Raw genomic sequence first — 21,193 nt, 5'->3', positions numbered from 1 at the left:
GTATATAATCTTCAATTTTTTTACCATGGAAAATTAAATAATGTTTATAGAACAGATTTCCTGTAATCGGTCCACTCGGTAACACAAAGCCTTACAAAGCAGAGCATTGGATGTCTTAATCTAGAACGTATGTCTCAACATGAAGGACGATTGCTCTTGGGCACCATGGTTAACGTGATGCTATTACAGCTTGTGGTATCAGAGTTTGGAGTTCAATTCCAACGTGGTCTGTAAGAAGTTTGTACGTCCTCCCCGCAAATACATAGGTTTCCTCACACAGTCAAAGACGTACTGGTTAGTAGATTAATTGGTCATTGTAAATTGTCCCATGATTAGTCTAGGGCTAAATTGATGGGTTGCTGGTGGCACGGCTCAAAAGACCTGTTTCATGCATAATATCTAAATAAATAAATATCTAGTTCTGATGGAATGAAGCAGAATTGGTAATTTTTCAATTGTCCTAAGATGAATGACCTATTAGATCTTAACTGTTTAATACTGTATTTAAAACTGTACAAAACACGGGGTCCTCAACTCTGAAATTCCTTTCATGAACCCTCTCAGGCAGAATAGATTCATAAAGATGTTAGGGGACTGAAGGGCTTGAGTTATAAGGAGGGGCTGGGTAGAATGGAACTTCTTCCCCTAGAGCACAGGAGACTGAAGAAAAAATCGTGAAGGGTGTCCATAACGTGAATGGCTATACAGTCTTTTTCCCAGGGTACGGGAGTCTAAAGCTAGAGGACATAGATTTAAGATGAGAGGAGAAAGATTTAAAAGGAATGAGAGAGGAAACTTTCTACACAGAGGGTGGTGGGATATCGAATGAGATGCTAGAGAACGCTGTAGAGGTAGGTACAATTACAACATTTCAAAGACATTTGGACAGGTACATGGATAGAAAAGGTTTAGACAGATATCGGCCAAATCCAGGCATATGAGACAAGCTCAAACAGACATCTTGGTTGATATGAATGAGGAGCCATAGAGCTGTTTTCCATGCTGTGTAACTCTAACTTCATGGCATTCCTATTTCTAGCCTTCATTAAGAGATTTCTTAAAACCTATATCAATGACTAAGTCATAAACAAAACACACTAAGTGCTGGAGGAACTCAGCAGGCAGGGCAGCATCAATGGAAAAGAGTAAACAGTCGATGTTTCAGGCCAAGACCCTTCTTCAGGACGCTGAAGGTCCTGATGAAGGGTTTCGGCCCGAATCATCAACCGTACTCTTTTCCATAGATACTGCCTGACCTGCTGAGTTCCACCAGCATTTTATGTATGTTGCATTATCCATGACTAAGTATTCTGATATGACCTGGAATCATACATTGTCTCATAGAATTCCTGTGAGGAATCTTGGGATGATTTCTGCGTAACAGGCCCTATCTAAGTACAAGATATTGCTGCATCACTATGTCAAGTATGTAATCACTCACTAAATTATTTTTCACTTATTTCATTCAAAGTGTTTCTGATAACTCATGAGATATAATGTTGTTTAGGCAGTCTCAATCATCAGAGGAAACTCTATGAAGAAGGGATGTAGGCAGGAGTAGCCTATTGAGTAGCCTGTGCTCTTCCCACCATCTTTTGCCTCAGCACCACTTTCCCTTACTAATCACTTAGCCTTTAATAGTATCAATTATGGAGCAATTTTTTTGTCTTGTGTATACACAATGACTGAACCACCACAGGTTCACCACCTTCTAGGAAAAGAAATCTTATCTCTGTCCTGAGCAGTCAACCTCTTATTTTTAAACTGTGATTCCTGGTTCTAAGCATTCCAGCGGAAACTTTAACCCTACATCAACCCTGTCAATCCCTCAAGAATCTAGTATGTTTCAATGAGATCTCCTCTCATTTTTTTGAATGTAAGAGACTATAAGTCCAATTCTGCTTGATAGCTCTTTCTATTGCAAATCTGCCATTCCAGGAGCGGGTCTTCTGAGTCTTCACTGCATACTTTCTTGCTAGTGAACCCTTGCTGCACACACTCTACTGTAAGTATATCCTTCCCGGAGTAGGAAAGCAGAATTGCATACAACTTTCTAAGTGCAGTTTCACCAGAGTCCTATACAATCGTAATACAGGCAGTCCCCGGGCTACGGACGAGTTCTGTTCCTGAGTCCGTCTTTAAGTCGGATTTGTACGTAAGTTGGAACAAGTACATCCGGTATTATTTAGCGTCAGTTAGTCAAATGTTTGTCTTAGTATATAGTATATATTTTACCTCTCTATGCATATAAAACACTTAAGAAACATATGTATTCCAATAATTAAACCACTGCATTGCATAGTAATAATTGTAGCTTTCATCGGGGCAGGGCCTTTCACATGCTCCATTATTCTCACTTTATCTTTTATCCTTTAAAATTGTTCCGATCGTTGACCGACTGTAGCCTAATGCTTTTCCAATGACCGACGGCGTTTCACCTCTTTCCAGGTGCTTTATTAGTTCCACTTTATTTTCAATAGCGATCGCTTCCCGTCAATGAAACAGAAACACGGCAGGCTGCGGGTCCTGACCCCCGGCGGCTCCCAAGGTCCGCTAGGTCCTAAGGACCATCGCTCTGACAGAGGTTAAATGGGACAAGTGGGGGCTGCGCTGGGTTTAGATATTTGATCCTCCACAATATTCCATGTGGGAATTTAAACTGGAGATGGCAGTGTTTTTTTTTTAACGAGGTCGAGTTGCGAGCTCGACATCAACCCGGCACGGACGGTACAGGAGTCAGTGGATCGACATCAACCACGGGAGCGGTCTGTCTCGAGCCCGGCGCTGATCTCGCTTGTGCCACCAGCCAACCGGAAAAAGGGGAGCGGGGTCAGGGTGAATCTTGCTAAGAAAAATTTAAGCCAAATACAAAGTTACCCACTCAACACAGTGTCAATGGCAACGACTTAAACTGGCGGACGGCGTCGTGATCCGACTTTAAATGGCAGACAGCATTCTCCTTCCTCGGTTCGTAAGTACGAGTTGTCCGGAAGTCGGACGTTCGTAACTTAGGGACTACCTGTAAGTCATAGGAACAGAATTAGGCCATTTGGCCCATTGAGTCTACTTTGCCATTCCATCATGCCTGATTTATTTTACCGCTCAAACCCATTCTTCTGCCTTCCCCCTGTAACCTTTGATCCCCTTACTAATCAAGAACCTATCAACAAAAAACACAAAATGCTGGCAGAACTCAGCAGGCCAGACAGCATCTATGGGAGGAGGTAGTGACGATGTTTCGGGCCGAAACCCTTCATCAGGAGTGAAGTAACATGGGATGGTTGGCGGGGGGGGGGGGGTGGAAGAAGTGGGGGGAGGGATAAAGTAGAGAGCTGGGAAGTGATAGGCTGGAGGGAAATGGGCTAGGGGGAAGGTGGAGAATTATGGGAAATAAAAGAGAAAGCAAGGTAGGGCTGGGGGGAGAGATTATAGTGGGGGGAGGAAGAGAGAGAAGGAGAACCAGACTAAAATAATAGATAGGGATGGGGGTAAGGGTGGGGGGCAGGGGTATCAACGGAGGTCAGTGAGTTGGATGTTCATGCCGGCAGGTAGGAGGCTACCTAGGCGGGAGATAAGGTATTGCTCCATCGACCAGCATGTGGCCTCATCTTAACGGTAGAAGAGGCCATGGACAGACATGTTGGAGTGGGAGTGGTCTGTGGAATTGAAGTGTGTGGCCACAGGGAGATCCCACCACTGCTGGAGGACCGAGTGCTGGTGTATGGCGAAACGGTCTCCCAGTCTGCGGCGGGTCTCCCCTATGTATAAATGGCCACATCGGGAGCACCGGATACAGTATATCACCCCAGTTGACTCGCGGGTGAAGTGGTGCCTCACCTGAAAGGACTGTCTGGGGCCTGGGATGGTGATGAGGGAAGAAGTGTGGGGGCAGGTGTAGCACTTCTTCCATTTGCAGGGATGAGTGCCTAGAGGGAGGTTCGTGGGGAGGGATTGGGGGGGATGAATGGACAAGGGAGTCGCGTAGGGAGCGATCCCTGCGGAAAGCCGAGAGTGGGGGGGAGGGGAAGATGTGGTTGGCGGTGGGATCACGTAGGAGGTGGTGGAAGTTATGGAGGATTATACGTTGGTTCTGTAGGCTGGTAGGGTGATAGGTGAGGACCAGGGGGACTATCCCTGGTGGGGGGATGGGGTGAGGGCAGAGGTGCATGAAATACGGGAGACGCAATGGAGAGCAGAGTTGATAGTGGACGAAGGGAAGCCCCTTTTCTATCAACTCTGCCCTCCATCGCGTCTCCCGTATTTCATGCACCTCTGCCCTCACCCCAGCCCACCAGGGATAGAGTCCCACTGGTCCTCACCTATCCTGAGTTCTGCCAGCATTTTGTGTTTTTTTTAATTTATTTCCAGCATCTGCAGATTCACTCGTGTTGCCTAAGAACCTATCAACCTCTACTTTAAATATACCCAATGACTTGGCCTCCACAGCCGTCAGTAACAATGAATTCCACAGATTCATCACCCTCTGACGAAAGAAATTCCTCCTCATCTCTGTTCTAAAGAGACATCCTTCTGTTCTGAGGCTTTGATCTTAGATTCTCCCAGTAATGGAAACATCCACTCTACCTTTCAATATTTGATGGGTTTCAATGAGATCCTACTTCATACTAATGACTTCAGCAGGGACAGACCCAGAGCCATCAAACACTCCTCTTACATTAACCCTTTCATTCCCAGGATCATTCTTGTATACCTCTTCTGGACCCTCTTCAGTGCTAGCACAGCTTTGTTAGATATGGAGCCCAAAACTGCTCACAATACTCCAGATATGGCATGACCAATGCATTTTGAAGTCTCAGCATTACATCCTTACTTTTGTATTCTTGTCTTCTTGAAATGAATGCTATCATTGCATCTGCCTATATCAAGATGTTGTGATATATTTTGGATTCAAATCCTCTTGCAACTTGAAGACCAATCCTCTTGCTTATCTTCTCAATATTATTTGATGTATGTTTATAATTTATGTATATAGACATCCATGTTCCTCTAAACAGCAACATAATTCAATCTCTTATTTAAAAAATATTCATGACTTTAAATTTTCCTTCCGAAGTGGATGACCTCATATTATGTTCCATCCTTGCCCATTCACTTTTGTATAAGTTGAAGCCTCTTCTCTGTTTTTCTTGCAATCTACATCAGCACCCAGTTTTGCACCATCAGCAAACAATTTATTTCAGTTTGTCACCTCATCGAAATTATTGATATAGATTGCATCCAATTGAGATATCAGCATCAGTCCCTGCAGCACCAACTAATTACAGGCTGTACTGAAAATTGCCCCTCTTTTCCTATCTTTTCTTCATACTCAATGCATTATTCCCAATAACATGCACTGTATTTTAATGTTTTTTTGTGAGGCATCTTTTGAAGCCCTTCTGAGTCCAAATGCATCACATTAACTGGTTCATCCTTACCTCATGGACCTTTATAAATTTCTGTCAAATGTGATTTTCCTTTCATAAATACACGTTAGCTTTGCCTGATCCTATTATTAATTTCTAACTGCGCTTTTATTTTTTAACAGCCTCTAGCATTTTCCGTACTACTGATGCCAGGCTAACTGGTCTATTGATTTCTTTTTGCTGTGCTTTCTTAAATAGTGAGATTACATTTGTTTTCTTCCTTTCTAGAATCTGGAATTTTAGAAGCTCAGTCAATACATAAACAATATCCGTAGCTGCCACCATCAAAATCGTACATGCAGGTCATTGGGTCCTAGAAACATATTATCTCTCATCCCATTAATTCATCCGGTGTAATTTTCAAGATTAAAGATTGTTTAATGTGTTTTCCAGTACATAAGTGTAAAGGAGGATATTTTTAATGATAGTATTTAGTATGAAAGGAAAATATGTTGAAGTTCTAAATATCTAAACAACAATGAGATACTAAACATAGTGAAGAAGTTTGAAAAAACATAAGATGCGACCAGTACGTGGGTCACAGATCACAAAGGAAGGTTGAAGCTCAGAAGAGTTTTGAAAGGTCCCAAGATTTTGAAGTTGATCATGTTGAAGTTGAAATTGGCTTGGTCATGATGATAGGTTCAGGTGAAAGAGTTGTGAATTAATTAGAATTTAGATTGTATAAATCAGTGAAAATAAAGTTGGAAAAGTAAAGTTTGAGGGTGACAAACAGTGGTGATGAGTAATGTACGGAGATGAAGGGTATTCCAGAGATAACTGATTCTACCAATGTTTCCTGGGGCTCACCTTTCTGGCCGTACCTGCTTTAAGTCTGAGAGTCAGCAATAGATAATAACTTCCATAAACCCATTTTCCATTGCCAATGACTTTCTACGGTATCAAATCTTATTGTAGCTGGAGGCAATGACTCAACTAGCTAGACACGTTCATGTGGATGCTATGTTCAGGTCTTCTTATTGCTGATCCGTACCAAACATCTCCAGCGGGTTAATGAGACTCACAAAGAAGGCAGTGTACACTCCATAGATGTGTGTGTATGAACAACATTCTGGGCAATGTTGCCCAATCAATATCAAAAATAATTTCTGTGATTGATACTTCAGTCTTGGGTGGCACAGAAGCAAAGCAGGTTAGTATGATGCTTTACAGCTCCAGTGATTGGGGTTCAATTCCTGACCCTATAAGGAGCTAGTAACCACATGAGTTTCCTCTGGGCGCTCTGGTTTCCTCCCACATTCCAAAGATGCACAGATAGTAGATTGTGTGTTTCCTTTGTTAGTGCCAGAGGCATGGCAAAACTTTGGGCTGCCTCCTGCACATATTAGGTCTATGTTGGTCAAAGTAAAATCTATTATCAAAGTACATGTATGTCACCATATACAACCCTGAGATTCATTTTCTTGTGGGCAGACTACATAAATCTATAGAATAATAACGAAAGCAGAATCAATGAAAGACTACATAACTACGGCATTCAACCAGAGTACAGATGACAATAAACTGTGCAAATGCAAAAAGAAGAAATAATAATTAAATAAATAATATAGAGGACATGAGATGAAGACTCTTTGTAAGTGACTCCATTGGTTGTGAGAACATTTCTATAATGGGATGAGTGAAGTTATCCCCTTTGGTTCAAGAGCCTGATGGTTGAAGGGTATTAACTGTTTCTGAACCTGGTAGTGTGGTGTTTTTAAGCCATTCCTATGTAGCTTTAGCTTTATGTGTAGGATGATTGTCTTGCTGGAAAACAAATCATCTCCCAAGTCACAGTTCTCTTGCAGACTGCATCAGGTTTTCCTCCAGGATTTCTCTATATTTTGCTGCATTCATTTCATCCTCTGATGCACCATCAATAACTCTCAGAGACGGGAGGCTAATAGGTTTTTATTAGCTGCAAGAGACCACCACACAACATCCTGGAGACTGAGGGAGGAGCAGTGCCTCCAACCGCCTTTATACAGGGGTCTGTGGGAGGAGCCAAAGGAGCAGTCAGCAGAGGGGCGTGTCCAGACAGGTATATGTAGTTCACCGCACCTCTACCTTCCAGGGCCTGCTGATGAAGCATTCCCACAGTATGATGCAGCTACCACCATGTTTCACGGTAGGGATGATCTGTTTTTGATTATGTGCGGTGATTGGCTTACGCCAAACATGGCGTTTGGTCTTATCACCAAAATGTCAATTTTATTTTCATCAGACCATCTTCCAGCTGACTTCAGAATCTGGCAAACTCTAGCCAAGATTTCATAAGAGGTTTTTTCAACAGTGGCTTTTTCTTTGCCACTCTCCCATAAAGCTGCAATTGGTGATGCCCCCGGACAACAATTGAATGCACAGTGTCTCCAACTTAGCCACTGAAGCTTGTAACTCCTCCAGAGTTGTCATAGGTCTCTTGGTGGCCTCCCTCACTAGACCCCTTCTTGCACGATCACTGTTTTTGAGGATGGCCTGCTCTAGGCAGATTGACAGCTGTGCCATATTCTTTCCATTTCCTGATGATGGACTTAACTGTCCTCCAAGGGATATTCAGTGACTTGAAAATTTTTTTGTATCCATCTCCTGACTTGTGCTTTTCAATAACATTTTTGCAGAGTTGGAGTGTTCTTTTGTCTTTGTGGTGTAGTTTCTGTCAGGATACTGACTCACCAGCAGTTGGACCTTCCAGATACAGGTGTATTTTTACTATAATCACTTGAAACACCTTGGTTGCACATGGTGATCTCCATTTAACTTATTATAGAAACATAGAAATCCTACAGTACAATGCAGGCCCTTCGACCCTCAAAGCTGTGCCAAACATGTCTTTGCCCTAGAAATTACCTAGGGTTACCCATAGCCCTCTTTTTCTAAGCTCCATGTACATATCCAGGAGTCACTTGAAAGACCCCATCGTATCTGCCTCTACCACCATTACAGGCAGCCCATTGCACACACACACTACTCTCTGCTTAAAAAAACTTACCCCTGACATCTCCTCTGTATCTACTTGCAAGCACCTTAAAACTGTGCCCGCTCGTGCTAGCAATGTGACTTCTAAAACCAATTGGCTACACCAGTAATGATTTGATGCGTCATATTAAAGGGGGGGGGGGTGGGTAAATACTTATTTAATCACTTATTTTGTGTTTTACTGTAAATTCCAGTATATAAGCTGAGAATTTGGCCCTAAATTTTGGTCCTAAAATTAGGGGGTCAGCTTATACAGAGGGTGCCAACTTTGGAAAAAGCAAATACACAGAAGAGAGGTCGTATTTAATGGCTGTTATTGAGTCAAATGCGTTCCACTGTCGACGCATGAATTCTTTCAATGGTTTGCTTAAACTCAAGTCTAGTGGTTGGAGCACAGACGTTAAACTACTGAGGTGACTGCAATGTACGTATTTTCAGCTTTCAGTGCTGCTTTTGTCACCTGACAAATGCGCTTTGAACATGTCCCAGGAAAGTAACAACTTTTCCTTCCTGAAACCTTCGGGACGTCAACGCCGGACCTCTTTAACCCACTTCAAGCAACCGGCTTCGTCCATCCAGTAGCGTTGTTGAATGTAAACAACAACATCCCGCAAGAATTTTCTGAGCAATCTTTGTTTTTTGTCTCAACACAAGATCACATCTGTTCATAAATCGAGTGCACCAACTTCGTGTAGCTTTGAAATTTTCGCTGACCTCACGGTGTTTTTCCTCCCATTTCAATGCTTGAATTTGAATTATTTCTCTGGTAACGGTGTATCCAGACAATCGCTGGTGATTCACTTTTTCTTCCAGTTCTGGCCACTGGCATGTTTTCCCACGGTTTGCACATTTTGTCTTTGGTGTTTCCCTCGGCGTGTCCTCTGCCGTTCTCCACTCTCTCACTTGTTTCTTGTTTACACTAAACTTAGCAGCAGCAGAATTATTTGTTCCTTTAGCAAAATCAACAACCTTCAGCTTGAAGCCAGCATCATATTGCATTCACTTTAATCTTTTGTACATGGTGGTGGCAAACTCAATACTGAGTACACGTTCTGATCCCTCCACCCCGTGTTATTTTTTTAACGAGATTACGATGGGCGCTAAATGGTTTCACGGGGGTTACATTTCAGAGGATTCTTTTCCTTTGGAAACCTAATCCAAAATTTCTCTCCCTGATTTATTTATTAAGAATTCACTTATAACACTCTACAATGTGTAGGCCTGTTTTCTTAGCAGGTACTGGTACACAAAATTTTCCGGCTCCGGATCCGGCAAAGCTGAGTACCAGCATGTGAGATCTTGTGATCTTTTCTGGTTAAATCAAAAACCTCTGCAAAAGGGGTCAGCTTATACAAAGGTAACATGAAAAAGTCACTTTTTTAGCCTTGAAAATGGGGGGCCGGCTTACAGTCAGGGTTGGCTTGTACACTGGAATTTACGGTATATTTGTAATTGATTTAGATCACCTTGTAGAGAAAGCTGCTTTAACTTTTGACACAAAAGAGTCTTTTTCTTTGATTCAATGTTGCAAAACACTAAAACTTGAAGATTTCTGGGGGGGTGAATATGAATACCTTTTAAAGGCACTCTATGTTTGGCTGTAGACTCAAATGACATTTCACTGGATGTTTTGGCATACATGTGAAAAATAAGGCTGATCTTTAATTTTTGTCTTAATCAAGTGTCTGTCGCACTTTAGTATCTAGTTTGATGTCTGCACCTCAAGATGGCATACTTTATTGCCTTCATCAGCCGTGAGTACAGCTTCAACCACTTTGTGGTGCTATTTTCAGGCCTTAATTGAGATGAACAAAGCCATCTACTGATCCTCATGTTAGCATTAAACTCAGGGTAAGCACTGGCATGCCCTTGCGATGGATTTTTTTCTTATTATTGCAATGTTCTGATACGGTTCCATCAGTCATATAGTTCATACAAACATGAGCTCTTTCCTGAAATAACTTTGGAGATGAAAGCATAGTGTTAAATTTGTGTGTCTTTGATTCAACTATAGTGTATAGTTCAAACAGGCTTGTTATTAATCTTCTCAAACCAGAACTCACAGTAACTTGTTTAAACAAGAATTAGAAACAACATCTCTCTGCTTTCTTGCAGCAGCTCTCCCATTTCCGCAGCCACATTTCCTTGCTTGATGTTCTCATCTTTGGCAAATTCACTTACCATATGTCTGCACAACCATCTCTGACTTTTATCAATAATTTGAACTTTCATCAGCAGCATATCTAACTGTGCAGTTAAATAGAAACATTTTAAATATACTGACAAATTCACAAATCTCCAATTTGTCTCGTGGATTCTCAGAAAGTATAAGGAAATAACATATTCCAATTGGACCTGGTGAATCTTTATAGCAAGCCAACAACTTAATCAGCCAGCTCCTTATAATTGCTTTGATTTGATTTAAAAGAAATCAAAAACCCTCAAGGTATAATTAAGAAGAACATTATGGTCTGAGAATTTAACATTTCATTCTGATAGCATAAATGAAAAGGTGTTCAAGAATGGTATCTATGTAAGTTGAGCTAGAGGATGTTTATGGCAGTCTTCCCTGATTTGGGTAAGGTGTTGCTTAGGAAACAAATTAGTTAGCAAATTGGGCCATCATTTAAACTATCATAATTTGCAATCATCTATGCTTTTGACATGCACATAAATTAAGAGTTTTCTCAAACATACTTTTCTGCAGTAAGGTTATTGCTAAATATACTGTTCAAAACACAACAGCTAATTTTGCACAGGAAATTCCCCTGACATAAGAAATCTGTTCAATATCATTTTGCCTAGGAAAACCAGAGATAATGTCCCTGGTCTTCCTTGAGATACAGCCGCCCAAAGGTCAAATGAAGCCAGCTCCTATCCTACAGCACACCGTCACTGCACTGCCACATTAGTAAACCTTTTGTGTACTCGTTTCTAGAGTGGGACTGACGCATAGAGGCGAAACTTACTACCAGCTGAGCCACAGCTGACACTGAGGCTGTCACACTGAGATACGTCAGTGAGCAGAGGATAGAGAAGATTGTTCATTTCATTGGAATTAGACATTCTTGGAAAACCATTTGCTATTTCTTCTGTATGGAGTCTTCCCAAATTACTTGGAAGAAAGAAAATTTGTAATATTCCCATGAGCCCTTGAGATAATTGAACAAGAATTCTGAGAAATTGGGTGACAGTGAAAAATTGAGGCTCAAGCTCAGCTGGAGGATTAGACTCATAGGCAAGAGCAATTGCACTCCATCTTGGCCCTGTATTTATCCACTGAAGTGGATACATAGCAGTAAATCGGGATTATAAAGCAGGGTGGAACTCGGGGAAAACAACAAGCATAATGGTGCTGGGGAAATTGTTGGAGTTCCAGAATGAGAAGTGTCCAGGTCCTAACTGACTTCATCCTAAAGTTTTTAAGAAAAAAGTCGCCTGTAAGATTGTTTGTGACTTAGTTTTAATTACTCAGAGTGCTCTAGGTTCAGGAAAGATTCCCTTAAATCAGAAAACAGCAAATATATCCAAAGGAGACAAAGTTCAAACTAAATTTTATTATCAAAGTGTGTATATGTCACCATATGTTCCCTTGAGATTCACTTTCTTACAGGCATTCACAGTAGAACAGTGTAATACAATAGAATCAATGAAAAAAAGCTACACAAAGATTGACAAAAACCAATGTGCAAAAACCGTCAAATGGCAAAATAAATAAATTAATTTAATTAAATTAATAGTTACACCTGTTTCTACAGCTTCCTGCCAGTTCATTCCATACATACATCTAGTAGTCTCTGTGTGAAAAATTCACCCTTCAAGTCCTTTTTCAAATCCTTCCCTACTCAACCATATTCCAGAAGTTATATTTGATTCCTCCTTAGTATGTGCAAAAGTATGTAAGACAAAAAGGTGTCAACTGGGAATGGGGAGAATGTTTTGAGAACATAGATAATGGTGAAAACTTGTTTTTCTGCAAAACCTGATGTGCTGAGGCCGAAGGTCACGACAAGTAACAAAGTCCAGCCTGGTACCACAATAAAATGCTCGGGTAGAGAGTTTGAAAGAAACAGAAGGGCTGTTTCTTTGTGCAAATCAAAATCTTGCTTCAGGCTGGAGTTGCACCCCGTGCTAAAAGATGTGCTGACACCAGTCAGAGAGAGAGAGAGAACTGTAGAAAGGGCTGTCAGGCACCTGTATTTCCCTCAGCATTGTACAAGATTGATTCATTGGTAGTTTGACACATATTCTTTCGATCCGTATTTTAGTGTGATGTTTAATGAGTAGTCTTTAAATAATCTCAATAAAGTAAATTTTTGTAAACTGTAATATGTTTGCAAATGCCTCTTGCTGCTGAATAAGGAATGAATTATTAGATTTTTTTACACCTACCCTGGAAAAGATTGTGACCATTCACCTTACTGATGACTTTCATGATTTTATATACCTCTATAAGGAAAAAGTCCCAACCTATCTAGCCTCTTCCTATAACTCAAGCCCTTTAGTCCCAGTATCATCCTCATGAACCTTTTCTGATACTTGGGTAAAAAAATTAACTGACTAATAGGAAACAGATAGTAAGTCTACATAGGGTTTTATTCTTGTAGACAGAGTGTAAAGTATACTGTGATATAGGGATTGTTGCCAGATCCTCAGCGTTTTATGGTTTCCATAAATAATTTGGATGAAGAAATTGGAATAAACAGTTGCTAAACTGGTGGATGACACAAAGACAAGGAGAACTGTAGTCTATCTGTCTTTAGCCTCTGCATCCAACACATCATTCTATGCAGCATCACCACCTTCAACAGGATGCTACCACCAAACACATCTCAACTACCACGCCACCCCCCCCCCCTCCAACTTACTGCTGGGATCTTTCCCACTGTGATTTCTCTGTCCATTCGTCCCTCCCCACAATCTCCCTCCTGGCACATAGCCCTGCATGTGACAGAAATGCCACACCTGCCCTTTCATCTTCTCCCTCACTCACCTCCATTGAGGGCTTCATACAGTCCTTCAAGGTGAGGCAACACTTCACCTGTGAGCCTGCTGGGGACATCTACTATATACAGTGCTCAGGTGTGGCCTCCTCTATACTTTTGAGACCCAACGTAAATTGGGGGAACACTGTGTCGAGCAGCTCTGCTCCATCCGCAGAAAGTGGAATTTCTTGGTGGCCAACCATTTTAATTCCTGTCCCCATTCCTGTTCTGACTTGTTGGTCCATGGCTGCCTCTTCTGCCATGATGTGGCTACTCTCAGGGTGAAAGTGCCTCATATTCCATCTACCTAGCCTCCAACCTGATGACATGAACATCAATTTCTCCTTCCAATAATTTTTTTTCTTTCCCCTTCCCTCGTCTTTTGTTCCCCACTCTGGCCTCTTGCCTCTTCTCTTCCCCTGCCATCACCTACACCTGGTGCCCCTCCTCCTTTTCCCGTGGTCCACTGTCCTATCCTATTAGATTCCTCCACCTCATTTGTCTTTTCCACCAATCCCCTCCCAGCTTCTTTCTTCCTCCCCACCCCCCCCAACCCTGCCCTCCTTCCTGACCCCCTCCTCCTCCTCGTACTGGCATCTTCACCTTTCTTTTCCAGTCCAGGTTCCCATCGACTGGTCATTCATTTCCAGGATGCTGCCTGACTTGCTGAGTATCTCCAGCATTTTGTGTATATTGCAGGTAGAAACATTGGTTGTGAAGCCATAAAGAAAATACAAAGCGATGAAGCAAGTGGATAAAGCTCTGGTAACTGGGTTATAATGTTTCCTTTTCGAACATAAGAAAGGGGAGCAAGAGTAGGCCATCCAGCCCATCAAACCTGCCCTGCCATTCAATAAGATCATAGTTGATCTCTTTGTAAACTCAGCTCCATCTACCTGCCTTTTCCCCATAACCCATAATTCCCTTACTATGTAAAAATCTATTTAACTGTATCTTAAATATATTTAGTGAAGAAGCCTCAACTGCTTCCCTGGGCAGAGAAATTCCACAGATTCACCACTGTCTGGGGAAAACAGTTTCTCCTCATCTCTATCGATGTCCTTTTTGGCAGGAAAGGAAAAGATGCCTTTGTACTACTTTGGTCAAATCTCTTACCAGTATTCAAGATGTATGTATGAACTTTGAGAGGAGCATGTCAGAGATACGGACATTTTCTTCAGTGATAGTTTCATTGCATAAAACAGGGATGAAACAAATGGGTTAATCTTCAAACTACAAATTGAATTTGGGGAATCATAAACACAAAAGATTCTGCACATGCTGGAAATTTTGAACAACACACAAAATGCTGGAGGAACCCAACAGGTCAGGCAGCATCGAGGGAAGGGAATAAACAGTTGATATTTCGGGCCAAGACCCTTCATCAGGACTGGAAAAGAAGAGTGCAGAAACCAGAATAAAAACATGGGAGCAAGAGAAGGACTACAAGTTGGCAGGTGATAGGTGAGATTGGGGGAGGAGGATATGAAGTAAGAGGCTGAGAGGTGATATATAGATGTAAGAGCTAAAGAAGGAGGAATCTGTTAGGAGAGGAGAGTCGGCCATGGAAGAAAGGGAAGGAGGAGGGAACCAGGCAGAGGTGATGGACAGATAAGGATAAGGGAAAGAGTGAGGGAGGAAACATTACCGGAAGTTAGATAAATCAATGTTCATATCATCAAGTTGGACCTACCCAGATTCAGGTTCAGGTTCATTTTATTTTTCACATGCACATCAAAGCATACAGTAAAATGTGTCTTTTGCATTAACAAACAACATGGACCCAGACAACAACAACCCAGGTTGAATATGAGAGTGGCCTCATTGTAGCAGTAAAGGAGGCAATGGGTGGCCATCAGGAATTTTGAAATATTGAGTTATTTTCTTGTAGGTTGGGAATAGTTTTCTGAATGGGGAGCTCAGTGTGAATGTAACCAGCAAGAGCTAATGAGTTAGTTCTTATTACAGTAACACTTAGAAAATGCTGGAGGAGCTCAGCAGGTCAGGCAGCACCTATGAAAAGGAATAAACAGTTGACATTTTGGGTTGAGACCCTTCATCAGGAGTTAATCTGCTCTTTTTTAAATGAAAAGCATCATTTCCCATATTACAAATTGGAATGAAAAAGTATACATTGCAGACTGGTTATGTAATTGCCATGAAAAATAATTGCTGCCAGCTTGTCATGATGCATTGGGTACATGAGACACTGCTTCCAGTTAGTGTGCTGTTTGTTGTGTTTAGAGCTCAGTAACCAGGTGGAACAGTTTGTTTAATTGGATTTTTTTCTACATGAGCCTGTGGCAGTTCTGGAGTTGGGACTCCAGGGAATACAAGTGCTTCATGTACGTTGTTGGACTCTGTTATTCTGTTATAATGCTGCAGCTTATTTCTAACTCCTTTGAAGTAACACACAGACTCAACTAATAAATCAACCCACAAACTTCTTAAGAAAATTATAGCAATTAACTGGAATCTTTGAAAATACTGGTCCTCCCCTTGATTAGCAGTTCTGAATGCTGCACCCTTATTCTAAAGGAGGGTTTTGCACTCTACAAAGGTTTATACTGTGCTTGATTGCAAAAGGCTGTTCATAAAGCTAGTGCTACCATGACAACACTAGAAAAAAAATCATTCACATACGAGAATTGCCTGATTTAAAGTATTTTTCAAACCTATATTTTAATGTTCATATTTGATGTATATGTGTAGTGTTTGTTTGCTACATATGCTCACTGTGAAACCTTATTGTACCATTATTTGAGCTATGAAGGGTGAAACCATTGCTGAACTCAGTCAACATTTACAAATCTCTTAAAACATATTTTGGGATGCTGCGGGCGATCCCTGTGCATTTCATTACACTGCTTCTTAAAAGATCAGGCTGAAACAATGAGGGTGTGGGTGGTTAATTTGAAAAGTTATTAATATTAATTTTAGACAAAAATTAAATCTGGTGGTTCTTTTTCAAACCCCGAGGACAATTTAACCAGAAAACAATGAAAATAATTTAATGATAATTTGGAATATTCAGGAAAAGTAATATTTAACAAAGGTATTTAACGACAGAGGGGAAGTATTCTAGGACTTTGAAAAACAGTGCAGATTATCGTATTAAGAGAAACACAATGTGGGAGGGTGTGGGGGTTGAGAGAATAGATACTGTGGTGATCTTTCCCCTCAGTGGAGAACCACAACCAAGGAGCTTTCAAGATTCAAGACACAAGTGACTTGAATATGGCCAACATCTTCAACATGGAATGAGGGCAAGGGATGAAATGAGAAGGAATTTTTTTTTTTGAATCTTTTGATTTCTGTTTCATAAGTTACTGTGGGTGCTGAATCCTTAAATATAATGAAGGCTGAAGTCAATACACAGATAGTTACATTGTAGAGGAATCAGGATTGTGGAAGTAAAGTGGTGTTGAACCCAGGAATCGTATCAGCAATCGTCCTTTCAAATGGAGGAGCAGGCACAAGGTGATGAAATAAACATGGAAATTCTGCAGATGCTGGAAACCTCGAGCAACATGCATAAAATCAGGACTGAATTTTGTCCTGAAGCATTAACTGTTTTTTTCCCCCTCCATTGATGCTGCCTGAATTGCCTAGTTCCTCCAGCATATTGTATGTGTTGCACAAGGTGATGAATGATCTATTCTTTACCAATTTCTTAAATTTTTAGCTCTGTGACTTTTAAACTTGTACATACACACACAAAACCAATCTTTCAATATCTCTCTCCCCCCTCTCTCTCTCCCCCCCCTCTCTCTCCCCCCCCTCTCTCTCCCCCCCCCTCTCTCTCCCCCCCCTCTCTCTCCCCCCCCCTCTCTCTCCCCCCCCCCTCTCTCTCCCCCCCCCCTCTCTCTCCCCCCCCTCTCTCTCCCCCCCCTCTCTCTCCCCCCCCCTCTCTCCCCCCCCTCTCTCCCCCCCCCTCTCTCCCCCCCCCTCCCCCCCCCTCCCCCCCCTCCCCCCCCCTCCCCCCCCCTCTCTCCCCCCTCTCTCCCCCCGTCTCTCCCCCCCTCTCCCCCCCTCTCTCTCCCCCCCTCTCTCTCCCCCCCCTCTCTCTCCCCCCCCCTCTCTCCCTCCCCCCTCTCTCTCCCCCTCACACCATTCCACTTTTATGGTAATTCATGGAAAATTTTCTCATTCATTTTGTCTGTCCATCAATCTCCATTTGAAATGTCAATTAACAAAGTTTAAATTAATCTTCATGGGAAGAATATTCCACAAATCTATTGCCTTTTGCATAAATACATTTCTCTAAGCACCCTAACCCACCACTATAGGAAATATATTCTCCAACTCTTCTCTAACCCTGCCAGTTATCTTGCATTTATTTCAGTTGTTTTAACATAGCAAAATACTCCAGTACACTTTGCACCATAATTTAATGCTGAACTACTTGAGATCATAGTGCAGAAAAACAGGTCAAACGGGTTTGTCATGAATGCAACTCTTGCAGGAGGAAACAAAGATAGCAGGAAGGTGTGTTTAGGACATTTATGTACTTCAGGGCCTGGACAGCCAAAGGGCTTAGCTGCCAGTTTTGGATTGTTTTAAATTCTGCGTTGAACAAATGGCTGGAATTGGAGCAGCATAAAAATATTAGAGGTTTATGGACCCCCAGAGGAGACTGGAGTGAAAGAAGGGATTGAGAACATGGAGAGATTTCAAAACAAGAATGAAGACTTTAATGTTTGAGTCTTCACTTGATCCGAAATTATGAGTACAACCAGGGAGAGTTTGAAGATTATGGAGAGTAAAGTGAGGGAACATAGTCCATTGGGCCAGTTCACTTTCGTATAGTTCAAGCCTAATTCAAATAATAATTGTCTTCACTTTTTACTCCTATTTCAAAATAGTTACTTCTGAATTTTCTGATCATGTGGGGAAATTATCAACAGTATTTGTATTTTTAATAAACTTGCTTTGAAATATCTCGTGCCAGCTTATTTCAGCCATGTTTTTGATTCATTTCTGATGTTGGGCATCAGAGTAATTAGAAGTAATTATATATTTGTACATTACTATGCATTAGCACACACCAGGATTAGCCTAAGCACGGAGTGAAACCACTGCGCTAATTACATTTCACTGTCTTCCACGGTGAGCTTAATATGTATTATCTATTGCAGCTCTTGTTAATGATCGCAGCTTTAGGGCAATTTATGGTTTATCACCTCTCATCGGCCTAGTTAGTGCCTTTCTGTGTGCATTGTAAACTGCTAATAGCACTTAAAGAAGAGTGACTGCTGATAAATGAGGCTTCTGAGTGGAAGAGCGTAAACATTCTAAAGAGATTAACTTTATTTGTCAGGCATGCATCAAAACATACAATGAAATGTGTCGTTTGTGTAAACAACCAACACAGTCCAAGCACATACGGGGGCAGCCCGCAAGTGTCACCGTTTGCAGCGCCAGCATAGCATGACTCATACGTCTTTGGAATGTGAGAGGAAACCCACACAATCACAGGGAGAACGTACAAACTCCTCCTTCCAGAGAACAGTGGGAGCAGAATATGATTGCTGGTGCTGTAAAGTGTTACGCTAACCACTTTGCTACCATGGTAGTTGTTGTTCCTTTCCGTGCCTTGTGGCACACATTTTGTCTGTTTTTTTATGATGCCGAGTTGCTAGCTCGATACGCAACCCAGCATAGGTGGAAAACGTGCAAGGAACTGGCCGGATTCAAACCCAAGACCACTCACCTCAAACTCTGGTGTAGATGCCACTACACCACCGTCCAGCTAATACTGCCATGGTCCCCCATTCATATATATAAAAAACAGCAGAAAACTTATATCAGCTGCTTCCCATACCTAGAGAAAGAACAGTAGTATTAATAAAAGCTAAATAATGTTGTATATGTTTATGGAATTAAGTTTCAGCATATGACAAAGACAGGATCAAACTTCGGGCATTGATTCAGTGCTTGTGGTAAAGATACCTTATGAGTTCGAGTTGTTTTTCATGACTTCCAAATTAAGATCCTTCAATGATAGTCATTGTTGAGAGGTACACTAAAGGCTGCAGCGAGAGAGAGGAAACTGTTGGGTTAAGCTCCAAGCTATTGGAGCACAGCATCACATTTAGAGCAGCATCCGGTGAGACTTAGGAACTGATCTGCAGGCAATTAGATTATGTGCTCAGTCTGGGAATGAGAACTATTTTGCAAGCTTGTATTTGAAGCTGAATTCAGCCATTTTAGAGTTGATGTGGAAAGCTACTGAACTTGTCTGCATATTATTTGTATAAGGTCAGGAAATTCAAATATGGTTTGGACAAATTCAAGTAATTTTATATTTGATAGATCTTTTTTAACTTCCTGCCATAAAAGTATGGAACCAAAATGCTCCCACAGAAAATACCCAAATTTGCTGGATATGCATATTACATCTAGAGCAAATACCTGAAAGACAGAACAATTATTTCAGTTCTGCACTTTGTAATTTTAGTGGGCAATTCCCTGAGGTTTAATTTTCTTTGAAAATTTCAATATGTATAACAAATAATTCCACAAAACATAGGACATAGGAGCAAAATTAGACCATTTGTTCCACTGAGACTTCTCTGCCCTTCAGTCGTGGCTGATTTTTAAAACTTCATTCTCTATATAACCCTGGGCCTTCTTACTGATCAAGAACCTATCATTCTCTACTTTAAATATACAAAATTTCTTGGCCTCCACAGCCATCAATGGCAATACATTCCAAAGATTCACCTCCTGGTCAAAGAACTTCCTCTTATCTTGGTTCTCATCCCTTATTCTGAGGCTGTTACCCTACAACCATCAGGCTCCCAAACTGGTGTGGTTAACTTCACCCACCACAACTTTGAATTGATTCTACAACCCACAATCTTCCTTTCAAGAACTCTTTACAACTCGTATTCTCAGTGTTAGTTATTTGCACAATTTGTCATCTTTTGCTCATTGGTTGCTTGTCGGTCTTTGTTTATGTATCATTTGTCATAAGTTCTTTTGTATTTCTTTATTTTTCTGGTAAATGCCACAAGAAAATGAATCTCAAGATAGTATATGGTAACATGTACATAATTTGATAATAAATTTACTTTGAACAAAGGGAACATATTTGGTCTTTGAACATGCTGTAGTCACTGAACAAATGAAGCATTCTAGATTAAAGACACCAATAACAGTTATCAACATTGATAAATCAAAGAACATTGTCCAACACACCCAAACACAAGGTAGTCATTCTCCACACAGTGACTCAGAGGAGAAATATGTAGATTTTTAGACTGCATCATTGAGCACCTTTGATCAGTCCAGCAAAAATGTGCCACCCTCTTCAGTTTGTCTTCCCATTCCATTTCACGTGTCAATCCAGGCCTTCTCTATTGCCATGATAAGGCCCAACTCAGGTAGGAGGAGCAACACCTTGTATTCCATCTGGATAGCCTCCAGCCTGATGACATTAACATCAATTCCTCTCAATTTTAGCATTTTCTCTCCCTCCCCCTTCTCCCTTTACCATTCCCAATTCTGTTTCCCCTTAACTTCTCATTTGCCCACCACTTCCACCTGATGTCCTCGCTCCTTCCCTTTCTTCCATGGTCCACTGTCCTATCAGATTCCTCATCCTTTTCCCTCTTCCACTTTATCACCTCCCAGCTTCTTTCTTCATCCACCCACCCACTTTCAGCCTCACCTGTTCTCACTTATCACTTTCCAGTTGTGATGAAGGGTTTCGGCCCTAAACGTCAACTGTTTATCCCATCCATAGATGCTTTGTGTGTTTTGCTGAAGATTTTCAGCATCTACCAAAACTGGTGTTTATTG

The 21,193-nt window shown here is 41.4% G+C and overlaps 1 protein-coding gene across 3 annotated transcripts in view; it reads left to right on the top strand.

Annotated features, from left to right (window-relative positions):
• Positions 1-21,193, top strand: part of ctnnbip1 (catenin, beta interacting protein 1) — an 89,749-nt gene that overhangs the window by 65,800 nt on the left and 2,756 nt on the right. The gene's annotated exons all lie outside the window — the stretch shown is intronic.

This window comes from Hypanus sabinus, chromosome 27 (assembly GCF_030144855.1).
Source record: "Hypanus sabinus isolate sHypSab1 chromosome 27, sHypSab1.hap1, whole genome shotgun sequence".
Taxonomy (NCBI): domain Eukaryota; kingdom Metazoa; phylum Chordata; class Chondrichthyes; order Myliobatiformes; family Dasyatidae; genus Hypanus; species Hypanus sabinus.
This window is presented reverse-complemented; position numbering and strand designations above follow the sequence as displayed.